The sequence below is a fragment of the Schistocerca gregaria genome, chromosome 3 (assembly GCF_023897955.1).
Source record: "Schistocerca gregaria isolate iqSchGreg1 chromosome 3, iqSchGreg1.2, whole genome shotgun sequence".
Classification (NCBI taxonomy): domain Eukaryota; kingdom Metazoa; phylum Arthropoda; class Insecta; order Orthoptera; family Acrididae; genus Schistocerca; species Schistocerca gregaria.
In genome coordinates, this window is record NC_064922.1 from 67,631,476 (window position 1) to 67,644,706 (window position 13,231).

The 13,231-nt window shown below is 46.0% G+C and overlaps 2 non-coding genes across 2 annotated transcripts; both read left to right on the forward strand.

Annotated features, from left to right (window-relative positions):
• Positions 1-7,885: 7,885 nt before the first annotated feature.
• Positions 7,886-7,958, forward strand: Trnak-cuu (transfer RNA lysine (anticodon CUU)). Its single transcript has one exon. It is a non-coding gene; the product is annotated as a tRNA-Lys (tRNA).
• A 2,545-nt stretch (positions 7,959-10,503) lies between these two features.
• Trnak-cuu (transfer RNA lysine (anticodon CUU)) lies at positions 10,504-10,576 on the forward strand. The gene has a single exon. It is a non-coding gene; the product is annotated as a tRNA-Lys (tRNA).
• Positions 10,577-13,231: the final 2,655 nt, after the last annotated feature.

The following is a 13,231-nucleotide window of genomic DNA, read 5'->3' on the forward strand; positions in this document are numbered from 1 at the left end:
ATCGGCGCGGTATAGAGAATCCGTCATCAGAAGCTCAAGCAGATGTGTCCCACCAGCAACAAACGGCTACCGCCGGCGTCGGTGCAGTGGCTGATGACGCGGACTTCTTTTAGATGATGTTCGCCATGAACTTGAATAGTAGGCATATTGTCACCTAGACCTCTGTTCTCATGACGTCCTTGCAAGCTTACCGCATTGCGACACTGAACATCAATAAGATCAGTAGCCCACTCAACTTAAAAAACCTTCAAGATTTTCTCTATGCCGCTGATATTGATCTCATTATGCTGCAGGAAGTGACCAATATTAACCTTGACCGTATCACAGGTTACAATGCCGTCGTTAATCCTGGAAATGGTACAGAACTAGGGACCGCGATCATGGCTAAGGAAGGGATAGTGATGTCACATATCGAACGCCTGGCGAATAGCAGAGGTATAGCGACTACTATCGATACTACCAGATTTATTAATCTCTACGCCCCTTCCGGTTCTGGGAGACGACGACAGAGAGCAGAGTTTTTTAAAGATGGCATTGTGCCACTTTTCACACCACCTTCAGACCAACTTATATTCGCTGGTGATTTTAACTGTGTACTCAGTCCCAAAGACCAGACACCAAATTTCAATCCGTCCGCCGAGCTTCGCGCCATCATTGAAGAGTTAAATTTAATAGACACATGGGAGCATAGACACGGTGACAGGCCCGGATTCACATTCGTTACTGGTCACTCAGCTACCCGCGTCGATAGAATCTACGCATCAGCAAATATGAGGGAACATGTTTTGCAGTCAGAGCTATGGCCGACTGTCTTTACAGATCATGTGGCATATATATGTACCGTCAATTTAGCCAAACAAGGGACGTACAGGGCAAGGGGACCCTGGAAACTAAATGTAGCGCATTTAACAGAACCCGAGTGTCACACAGTCTTCCGCAACACGTGGGCAGAATGCGAACGAAAGTTTCCCGCGTGGGTAAAATGTGCAAAACCCGCCTTAACAAAAGCGATGAAGAATTATTCCAGAGATCGATGTGCCTGGCAGAAGCAAACCCTGGAATTCTACTTTCAGTGTTTAAGGGATTTATATCGAGAAGATGCAACGGTAATAGCAAATCGTATGCATATTAAACGAATACTGGCTACGATTTTAACCCTCAAACGGAAGCAATTGGAAGGCTGTAAAGTCAGGACACGTCTGCAAAACGCCGTACAGGACGAAACGACATCAATGTATCATGTTATTCGCGAACAGAAAAGGGGGCACAGAAAGATATTGACAGAACTGCACACTGCAGATGGCCGACACTTACACCACCAGCGCAACATACGAGACGAGATTTATAAACATTTCACAGCACAGTTAACGGAACACCCGGTGGATATAGCCGCGCAGCAAGCCCTCATGGCACGCCGTTTTGCGACATTGAGCACGGAAGAAGCAGACGGCCTCGCTGCAGTAATAACTGACGATGAAGTAGCGGACGCCATTCGAGGGAGCCCACAGAATAAATCGCCTGGCCCCGACGGATTACCGGCCGAGTTTTATAGAACTTTTCGACACCATTTAGTTCCAAAGATGACCATGGTCTGTAATGATATCCTAAACGCTGGAGATGATATCTTAAGGGAATACTGTGAGGGCATAGTGGTATTGGTCCCCAAAACCCCAGCGGGCAAGACAGTCGACAATCTCCAACCGATTACATTACTTAATACGGATTATAAGATATTCGCGCGGGTCATGATGCAGCGATTCAGTACGGTACTCAGTACTGTCACGGGGGCCTATCAAACGAGCGTTGGGAAAACTAGAAACATCCAGCAGACGTTAAGCGAATATAGAGATATCATAGCTACAGCCGCCGCTTGTGACATCCGATGCGCTTTAGTCTCGCTAGATTTTGAAAAAGCATTCGATAAAGTCACTCACTCCTATCTTCTGTGCGCGATGGCAGCAATGAATTTTCCACGGAAAGTTATTGACACTGTTACACTCCTGCTGAGAAACGGAACATCCAAGATCTGTCTCAACGGACAACTAAGTAAACCTATTTCCATCACTAGGTCGGTCCGACAAGGTTGCCCGATGTCAATGGCTTTGTTTGCAGTTGCTCTTGAACCCTTGCTGTTCTCCCTGACGCAAGACCTTCCGGGATTACGTATACATGGCCAGAAGATTGTCTGCCAGGCATTTGCGGATGACGTCAGTTTCGTGGTGACGAACGATGAAGACTTAGAACGCGCGTTTCAGCTGATAAACACTTATGAAGCCGCCTCAGGAGCGAAAGTCAACTGTAAAAAGTCTGGCGTTATGCCACTTGGTAGGGGACTAGAACTTGTCAATAGCCGTTCACTAAAAAGGATGGCAACTTTTAAATGTCTCGGCATTGAATACACGCGCAGCATCAGCTGCACGGTTGCTCTTAACTATAGGAGATTGTTGGCACAAATTCGGGCCGGCATACGGCAACATCATTTGCGAAATATCAACGCCATGCAAAGAGAGCTTTTAGTCAATACTTACATCGTTTCAAAAGTCAATTATGTCGCGCAAATCCTCCCAATACCAAAAGTCATAGCACAACGCATGCTTGCGGCGCTCGGCCACTTTGTCAGTAGGGGACAAATTTTCAAAGTCGCATTTGAAACCTTGACGCTCCCCATGGGAAAGGGCGGCCTCAATCTGACTGATGTTTACCACAAAGCGAAAGCATTATATATCAGCAACGTGTATAAACAATGGCAATGAACACCACATTCCTTAATGGCCCTTCTTCTCCATGAAATCGCACTAGCCAGCATGACGCCTCCTGTCAACGTAAGTCACATCCCGACTGCATTATGCCACTTTAGTAATTTTTTCCTAGACTACAGCTATGTTCAATGCACCATACCTGAGAATGATCTTTACAGGGTCAGAGCGCTTTACAGCTGCCTGACGGACAGTAAATCGCGGAACAGAATAGAAGTAAAGTATAAAGACTGCAATTGGGCAAAGATCTGGGAAAACATTCACGACGGACACTTACCATCGCAGGTGCGGTCTACGTGGTACGTGGCGGTCAATAGGATCATACCGACAAATTCAAAGCTACACATGATTCACTTGTCCGACACTCCGAATTGCGTTCACTGTACTTTACTAGATACCATTGAACATCGCTTTCTATGCGACGATGTGAAGGACATCTGGATTCTCTTTGCACGGAAGCTCTCAAGTATGCTGCGTACTGCACCTAAGATGATTACTCCAGCTGGACTCCTCACTCCCGATGCCGTTCCATACCCCCCCGCAAAACGACGAGCAGTCAATTGGCGTCAAGGTCAGACGGTGTATTATATATTATCGGCGCCAGAAAAAAATAAAGTAGACTATTGGTTATACCTACTAACTCAACACCAGAAACTTCAACGAATAGACAAATATAGAGAAAAGTATGCGTCCTTCCTACTCCGAACATTACCGTAGAGAGATATTCATCCAGGGCGACGTTTGCAGTACGAAAATACTGCTGGATGGCCCCTTCAGAATTATAATGGCCGCAATTAGGATTCGGATTGCGGGAATCGAACGGTCACGAATATGCGACGGACCGCCCCGACAGTGGTGACACTTTGGGGGGCGATACCTCTCCTGTCGACAGTAATACGAGACTGTTCTACAGGAACCCCGTGGAATTTCGGAGATCTAATACTCACATTACACTTATTCTTTTCTTACCTATTTAGGAAGATTCGTTTATTTGCAAAGAAGAGGTGTTTCTTTTATGTTTGAATCTCCCATACAAGAGGAGGAGAAGATTTGTTCCTTCATACTGCGGAAGACTCCAGCACCCTCCAGTTTATTTTCACATATGCAGTCTTCCTTGGACGTTGTGATGACTCACATTCTCGCAGAAGAGTTAATTTGTTTAATCCCCACATGCAATATAGTGGTTAACCAACTATCCAAATGCATACTGAAGAGCGTTAAACTGTAACACGAATATTATTTAATATAAACGGTGATTTTTTTTTTATGGCGGAGAAGCCGAGCCGATGAAGGCAATTTTGGCGAGCTTGAGGACGGGCTAGAAGGAGTGGCTGGAGGACCGACACAACAAAAATAATAATAAATAAATAAATAAATAAATAAATAAACAAATAAAAAGTGGTAGAGCACTGGTGTAGTAAACCAGGGGTCGTAAGTTCCATCCTCAGAGGTGGAAGACGAGTTTTGGAAATCAGTTTCGCGTCGTGGCCGTATAGCAAACAGTATTTGTGATGACGAACAAATAGCGACAGGCGTTTTATTAAGAATTACTCTCAGATGTAATTAAGGCGAATGGCGCAGATAAAGCATTTGCCAAAGCGGTACAGCATAAGGTGGGACGAGGAATCTGAATTACATTTTATAGATGTATTTCTCACATATCTCAGAGCCTCTCGCGATCTTCGTCGTCGTCGTCGTCGTCGTCGTCGTCGTCGTCGTCGTGGCCGCCGCCGCTTCTGCAGAAGTAGCAAATGGCCATCGTAGCAAATGCGGCGAGGGACGCCCTGCCTTCGATTCCGATTGCACAAAGTGTGTGGTCTTGTTTCTCAGTCTATATTTGGTGGGTCACGTAAGAGGTTGAATGTAACAAATGGGTGGGAGACAGCAAGGGGCAGCGGTTGTGTAGAACGAAAACACAAATCCTCAGGAGTGTGAGCGTTTCGAGATGAGTCGTATACATGTAAATGTTGGTCGTCAGTGACCGTGTGGCCTAATGGATAAGGCGTCGGACTTTGGATCTGAAGATTACAGGTTCGAATGCTGTCACGCTCTTCTTTTTCCAGTTCTGAAAAAGAAACATACCGTTTTAATGTAGCAATTGAGCAGTACGAAACCGTCTGAATGTTGCTGTTGACCATTTTTTGCTTGGAGATGCTCTTGAGCTTGAAACACACACAACAAGACCGATGTTAACTAGCGAAATGGTCGGCAGAGTGCCGACACAGCGAGTTTTGACAATCACTTGCACATCTAAAACAACGTCGGAAAGTAACTCGTTCGGCTGTTGAGTCACATAAAGTATGTGTGTTAATTTTGACGCCACTAGCCCTGCATGTTGTCATGCATTTTCTTTACCTCTCAGAAATGATTATGACATAAAAGTGAAGTACGTGACGAGTGTGACGTTAGGAAAACATTAGGCATCATGGAGAGATTCTGTACGGGACCACCCAACCCAAACGAGTACTGTGTGACGTGCTACCCGGCAGGTATTCACCGAGGTAGCCGGCTAGCTTAGTCGGTAGAGCGTCAGACTCTTAATCCCAGGGTCGTGGGTTCGAGCCACACGCTGGGTGGAATAGGATTTTGTTCCGCTGCAGATGTAAATTACCGTTTTTCTGATTAACGAGATTTAATGGAAATAGCAACTTTAAACTTTGCCTACGTCTCTGTCAGTCGCAAGGAAACTGTATTTGAAGGTGAAGGTGATATTGTAGACATGTGTGTAAGACACGTTCTGAAATGCAAGTGTTGTTGTTTGGAGAGCACATCGGTTACGTGTCAGATGTGTAGCCAAGCAGTAATGGGTCGCCATAGCTGCAAATATTAGCCGGTAATATGAAGTGTTGTCAGATGAAGTCTGATGATGCAGACGACCGTAAGGACGAAGTACCCAAGACTACCGCTAGGCCGCGCCTCTTTAGCTCAGTGGTAGAGCACTGGTCTGATAAACCAGTGGTCATAAGTTCCTTTTTCACAGGAGATAGATGAATTTTGGAAATCAGTTGCGCGTCGTGGCCGTATAGCAAACAGTATCTGTGATGACGAACAATTAGCGACAGGCGTTTTTTTAAGAATTACTCTCAGATGTGATTAAGGCGAATGGCGCCGATAAAGCATTTGCCAAAGCGGTACAGCATAAGGTGGGACAAGGCAGTCTGAATTACATTTTATAGACGTATTTCTCACATATCTCAGAACCTCTCGCGGTCGTCGTCGCCGCCGCCGATCCCAATTTTCATCACGTCTCCGATGAAATCCTCGATTTCGAAAGAGGTTGGTCGAGCAAATGAATTATAGAAAGTTAACTTCAAAGTATCTATCCTCATAGCTTGTGTCATCACTGATTCATCAACATCATTCCTCACACGCAAGAATAACCGCTGCTAGCGAGCGACTTACCCCGCAGAAGTAAACAAGCCAGCCACAGCGCTGACCAAAGACAACCGCACGCCACTACCGCTGCAGGCAGACTATCGCTCCATTAGGCCACACGGTCACTGACGACCAACATTTACATGTATACGACCCATCTCGAAACGCTCACACCCCTGAGGATTTGTGTTTTCGTTCTACACAACCGATGTAGCCATCTAGCTCAGTCGGTACAGCGTCAGACTCCTAATCCCAGGGTCGTGGTTTCGAGCCACATGCTGGTCGTTACGGAATTTTGTTCCGCTACAGATGTAAATTACCGTTTTTCTGATTAACGAGATTTAATGGACATAGCAACTTTAAACTTTGCCTACGTCTCTGTCAGTCGCAAGAAAACTGTATTTGAAGGTGAAGGTGATTATGTAGACATGTGTGAAAGACACGTTCTGAAATGCAAGTGTTGTTGTTTGGAGAGCACATGGGTTACGTGTCAGATGTGTAGCCAAGCAGTAATGGGTCGCCATAGCTGCAAATATTAGCCGGTAATATGAAGTGTTGTCAGAGGAAGTCTGATGATGCAGACGACGGTAAGGACGAAGAACCCAAGAGTACCGCTAGGTCGCGCCCCTGTAGCTCATGGTAGAGCACTGGTCTGATAAACCACTGGTCGTAAGTTCCATTTTCACAGGAGATAGATGAAATTTGGAAATCAGTTGCGCGTCGTGGCCGTATAGCAAACAGTACCTGTGATGACGAACAATTAGCGACAGGCGTTTTTTTAAGAATTACTCTCAGATGTGATTAAGGCCAAAGGCGCAGATAAAGCATTTTCCAAAGCGGTACAGTATAAGGTGGGACAAGGCAGTCTGAATTACATTTTATAGATGTATTTCTCACATATCTCAGAGCCTCTCGCGGTCGTCGTCGTCGTCGTCGTCGTCGTCGTCGTCGTCGTCGTCGTCGTCGTCGCCGCCGCCGCTGCCGCTTCTGCAGAAGTAGCAAATGGCCATCTTAGCAAATGCTGCGAGGGACGCCCTGCCTTCGATTCCGAATGCACAAAGTGTGTGGTCTTGTTTCTCAGTCTATATTTGGTCGGTCTCGTCAGAGGTTGAATGTAACGAATGGGTGGGAAAGAGCAATGGGCAGCGGCTGTGTAGAACGAAAACACAAATCCTCAGGGGTGTGAGCGTTTCGAGATGAGTCGTATACATGTAAATGTTGGTCGTCAGTGACCGTGTGGCCTAATGGATAAGGCGTCGGATTTCGGATCTGAAGATTACAGGTTCGAATGCTGTCACGCTCTTTTTTTTCCAGTTCTGAAAAAGAAACATACCGTTTTAATGTAGCAATTGAGCAGTACGAAACCGTCTGAATGTTGCTGTTGACCATTTTTTGCTTGGAGATGCTCTTGAGCTTGAAACACACACAACAAGACGGGTGTTAACTAGCGAAATGGTCGGCAGAGTGCCGACACAGCGAGTTTTGACAATCACTTGCACATCTAAAACAACGTCGGAAAGTAACTCGTTCGGCTGTTGAGTCACATAAAGTATGTGTGTTAATTTTGACGCCACTAGCTCTGCATGTTGTCATGCATTTTCTTTACCTCTCAGAAATGATTATGACATAAAAGTGAAGTACGTGACGAGTGTGACGTTAGGAAAACATTAGGCATCATGGAGAGATTCTGTATGGGACCACCCAACCCAAACGAGTACTGTGTGACGTGCTAACCGGCAGGTATTCACCGAGGTAGCCGGCTAGCTTAGTCGGTAGAGCGTCAGACTCTTAATCCCAGGGTCGTGGGTTCGAGCCACACGCTGGCTGGAATAGGATTTTGTTCCGCTGCAGATGTAAATTACCGTTTTTCTGATTAACGAGATTTAATGGAAATAGCAACATTAAACTTTGCCTACGTCTCTGTCAGTCGCAAGGAAACTGTATTTGAAGGTGAAGGTGATATTGTAGACATGTGTGTAAGACACGTTCTGAAATGCAAGTGTTGTTGTTTGGAGAGCACATCGGTTACGTGTCAGATGCGTAGCCAAGCAGTAATGGGTCGCCATAGCTGCAAATATTAGCCGGTAATATGAAGTGTTGTCAGATGAAGTCTGATGATGCAGACGACCGTAAGGACGAAGTACCCAAGACTACCGCTAGGCCGCGCCTCTTTAGCTCAGTGGTAGAGCACTGGTCTGATAAACCGGTGGTCATAAGTTCCATTTTCAAAGGAGATAGATGAATTTTGGAAATCAGTTGCGCGTCGTGGCCGTATAGCAAACAGTATATGTGATGACGAACAATTAGCGACAGGCGTTTTTTTAAGAATTACTCTCAGATGTGATTAAGGCGAATGGCGCCGATAAAGCATTTGCCAAAGCGGTACAGGATACGGTGGGACAAGGCAGTCTGAATTACATTTTATAGATGTATTTCTCACGTATCTCAGAGCCTCTCGCGGTCGTCGTCGCCGCCGCCGATCCCAATTTTCATCACGTCTCCGATGAAATCCTCGATTTCGAAAGAGGTTGGTCGAGCAAATGAATTATCGAAAGTTAACTTCAAAGTATCTATCCTCATAGCTTGTGTCATCACTGATTCATCAACATCATTCCTCACACGCAAGAATAACCGCTGCTAGCGAGCGACTTACCCCGCAGAAGTAAACAAGCCAGACACAGCGCTGACCAAAGACAACCGCACGCCACTACCGCTGCAGGCAGACTATCGCTCCATTAGGCCACACGGTCACTGACGACCAACATTTACATGTATACGACTCATCTCGAAACGCTCACACCCCTGAGGATTTGTGTTTTCGTTCTACACAACCGAGGTAGCCGGCTAGCTCAGTCGGTACAGCGTCAGACCCCTAATCCCAGGGTCGTGGTTTCGAGCCACATGCCGGTCGTTACGGAATTTTGTTCCGCTGCAGATGTAAATTACCGTTTTTCTGATTAACGAGAATTAATGGAAATAGCAACTTTAAACTTTGCCTACGTCTCTGTCAGTCGCAAGGAAACTGTATTTGAAGGTGAAGGTGATATTGTAGACATGTGTGTAAGACACGTTCTGAAATGCAAGTGTTGTTGTTTGGAGAGCACATCGGTTACGTGTCAGATGTGTAGCCAAGCAGTAATGGGTCGCCATAGCTGCAAATATTAGCCGGTAATATGAAGTGTATTCAGATGAAGTCTGATGATGCAGACGACGGTAAGGACGAAGAACCCAAGAGTACCGCTAGGTCGCGCCTCTGTAGCTCAGTGGTAGAGCACTGGTCTGATAAACCAGTGGTCGTAAGTTCCATTTTCACAGGAGATAGATGAAATTTGGAAATCAGTTGCGCGTCGTGGCCGTATAGCAAACAGTATCTGTGATGACGAACAATTAGCGACAGGCGTTTTTTTAAGAATTACTCTCAGAAGTGATTAAGGCGAAAGGCGCAGATAAAGCATCTGCCAAAGCGGTACAGTATAAGGTGGGACAAGGCAGTCTGAATTACATTTTATAGATGTATTTCTCACATATCTCAGAGCCTCTCGCGGTCGTCGTCGTCGTCGTCGTCGTCGTCGTCGTCGTCGTCGTCGCCGCCGCCGCTGCCGCTTCTGCAGAAGTAGCAAATGGCCATCGTAGCAAATGCGGCGAGGGACGCCCTGCCTTCGATTCCGAATGCACAAAGTGTGTGGTCTTGTTTCTCAGTCTATATTTGGTCGGTCTCGTCAGAGGTTGAATGCAACGAATGGGTGGGAAAGAGCAAGGGGCAGCGGCTGTGTAGAACGAAAACACAAATCCTCAGGGGTGTGAGCGTTTCGAGATGAGTCGTATACATGTAAATGTTGGTCGTCAGTGACCGTGTGGCCTAATGGATAAAGCGTCGGACTTCGGATCTGAAGATTACAGGTTCGAATGCTGTCACGCTCTTCTTTTTCCAGTTCTGAAAACGAAACATATCGTTTTAATGTAGCAATTGAGCAGTACGAAACCGCCTGAATGTTGCTGTTGACCATTTTTTGCTTGGAGATGCTCTTGAGCTTGAAACACACACAACAAGACGGGTGTTAACTAGCGAAATGGTCGGCAGAGTGCCGACACAGCGAGTTTTGACAATCACTTGCACATCTAAAACAACGTCGGAAAGTAACTCGTTCGGCTGTTGAGTCACATAAAGTATGTGTGTTAATTTTGACGCCACTAGCTCTGCATGTTGTCATGCATTTTCTTTACCTCTCAGAAATGATTATGACATAAAAGTGAAGTACGTGACGAGTGTGACGTTAGGAAAACATTAGGGAGCATGGAGAGATTCTGTATGGGACCACCCAACCCAAACGAGTACTGTGTGACGTGCTACCCGGCAGGTATTCACCGAGGTAGCCGGCTAGCTTAGTCGGTAGAGCGTCAGACTCTTAATCCCAGGGTCGTGGGTTCGAGCCACACGCTGGCTGGAATAGGATTTTGTTCCGCTGCAGATGTAAATTACCGTTTTTCTGATTAACGAGATTTAATGGAAATATCAACTTTAAACTTTGCCTACGTCTCTGTCAGTCGCAAGGAAACTGTATTTGAAGGTGAAGGTGATTTTGTAGACATGTATGAAAGACACGTTCTGAAATGCAAGTGTTGTTGTTTGGAGAGCACATCGGTTACGTGACAGATGTGTAGCCAAGCAGTAATTTGTCGAAATAGCTGCAAATATTAGCCGGTAATATGAAGTGTTGTCAGCTAAAGTCTGATGATGCAGACGACCGTAAGGACGAAGTTACAATAAGTACCGCTACGCCGCGCCTATTTGGCTCAGTGGTAGAGCACTTGTCTAATAAAGCAGGGGTCGTAAGTTCCATCCTCACAGGAAAAAGATGAATTTTGGAAATCAGTTGCGCGTCGTGGACGTATAGCAAACAGTACCTGTGATGACGAACAATTAGCGACAGGCGTTTTTTTAAGAATTACTCTCAGATGTGATTAAGGCGAATGGCGCAGATAAAGCATTTGCCAAAGCGGTACAGCATAAGGTGGGACGAGGAAGTCTGAATTACATTTTATAGATGTATTTCTCACATATCTCAGAGCCTCTCGCGATCTTCGTCGTCGTCGTCGTCGTCGTCGTCGTCGTCGTTGTAGTCGTCGTCGTCGTCGTCGTCGTCCCCCCGCCGCCGCTTCTGCAGAAGTAGCAAATGGCCATCGTAGCAAATGCGGCGAGGGACGCCCTGCCTTCGATTCCGAATGCACAAAGTGTGTGGTCTTGTTTCTCAGTCTATATTTGGTCGGTCTCGTCAGAGGTTGAATGTAACGAAAGGGTGGGAAAGAGCAAGGGGCAGCGGCTGTGTAGAATGAAAACACAAATCCTCAGGGGTGTGAGCGTTTCGAGATGAGTCGTATACATGTAAATGTTGGTCGTCAGTGACCGTGTGGCCTAATGGATAAGGCGTCCGACTTCGGATATGAAGATTACAGGTTCGAATGCTGTCACGCTTGTGTTTTTCCAGTTCTGAAAAAGAAACATACCGTTTTAATGTTGCAATTGAACAGTACGAAACCGTCTGAATGTTGCTGTTGACCATTTTTTGCTTGGAGATGCTCTTGAGCTTGTAACACACACAACAAGACCGGTGTTAACTAGCGAAATGGTCGGCAGAGTGCCGACACAGCGAGTTTTGACTATCACTTGCACATCTAAAACAACGTCGGAAAGTAACTCGTTCGGCTTTTGAGTCACATAAAGTATGTGTGTTAATTTTGACGCCACTAGCTCTGCTTGTTGTCATGCAATTTCTTTGCCTCTCAGAAATGATTATGACATAAAAGTGAAGTACGTGACGAGTGTGACGTTAGGAAAACATTAGGCAGCATGGAGAGATTCTGTATGGGACCACCCAACCCAAACGAGTACTGTGTGACGTGCTACCCGGCAGGTATTCACCGAGGTAGCCGGCTAGCTCAATCGGTAGAGGGTCAGACTCTTAATCCCAGGGTCGTGGGTTCGAGCCAGACGTTGGGCGGAACGGAATTTTGTTCCGCTGCAGATGTAAATTACCGTTTTTCTGATTAACGAGATTTAATGGAAATAGCAACTTTAAACTTTGCCTACGTCTCTGTCAGTCGCAAGGAAACTGTATTTGAAGGTGAAGGTGATTTTGTAGACATGTGTGAAAGACATGTTCTAAAATGCAAGTGTTGTTGTTTGGAGAGCACATCGGTTACGTGACAGATGTGTAGCCAAGCAGTAATTTGTCGAAATAGCTGCAAATATTAGCCGGTAATATGAAGTGTTGTCAGCTAAAGTCTGATGATGCAGACGACCGTAAGGACGAAGTTACAATAAGTACCGCTAGGCCGCGCCTATTTGGCTCAGTGGTAGAGCACTTGTCTAATAAAGCAGGGGTCGTAAGTTCCATCCTCACAGGAAAAAGATGAATTTTGGAAATCAGTTGCGCGTCGTGGCCGTATAGCAAACAGTACCTGTGATGACGAACAATTAGCGACAGGCGTTTTTTTAAGAATTACTCTCAGATGTGATTAAGGCGAATGGCGCAGATAAAGCATTTGCCAAAGCGGTACAGCATAAGGTGGGACGAGGCAGTCTGAATTACATTTTATAGATGTATTTCTCACATATCTCAGAGCCTCTCGCGATCTTCGTCGTCGTCGTCGTCGTCGTTGTAGTCGTCGTCGTCGTCGTCGTCGTCGCCGCCGCCGCCGCTTCTGCAGAAGTAGCAAATGGCCATCGTAGCAAATGCGGCGAGGGACGCCCTGCCTTCGATTCCGAATGCACAAAGTGTGTGGTCTTGTTTCTCAGTCTATATTTGGTCGGTCTCGTCAGAGGTTGAATGTAACGAATGGGTGGGAAAGAGCAAGGGGCAGCGGCTGTGTAGAATGAAAACACAAATCCTCAGGGGTGTGAGCGTTTCGAGATGAGTCGTATACATGTAAATGTTGGTCGTCAGTGACGGTGTGGCCTAATGGATAAGGCGTCGGACTTCGGATATGAAGATTACAGGTTCGAATGCTGTCACGCTTGTGTTTTTCCAGTTCTGAAAAAGAAACATACCGTTTTAATGTTGCAATTGAACAGTACGAAACCGTCTGAATGCTGCTGTTGA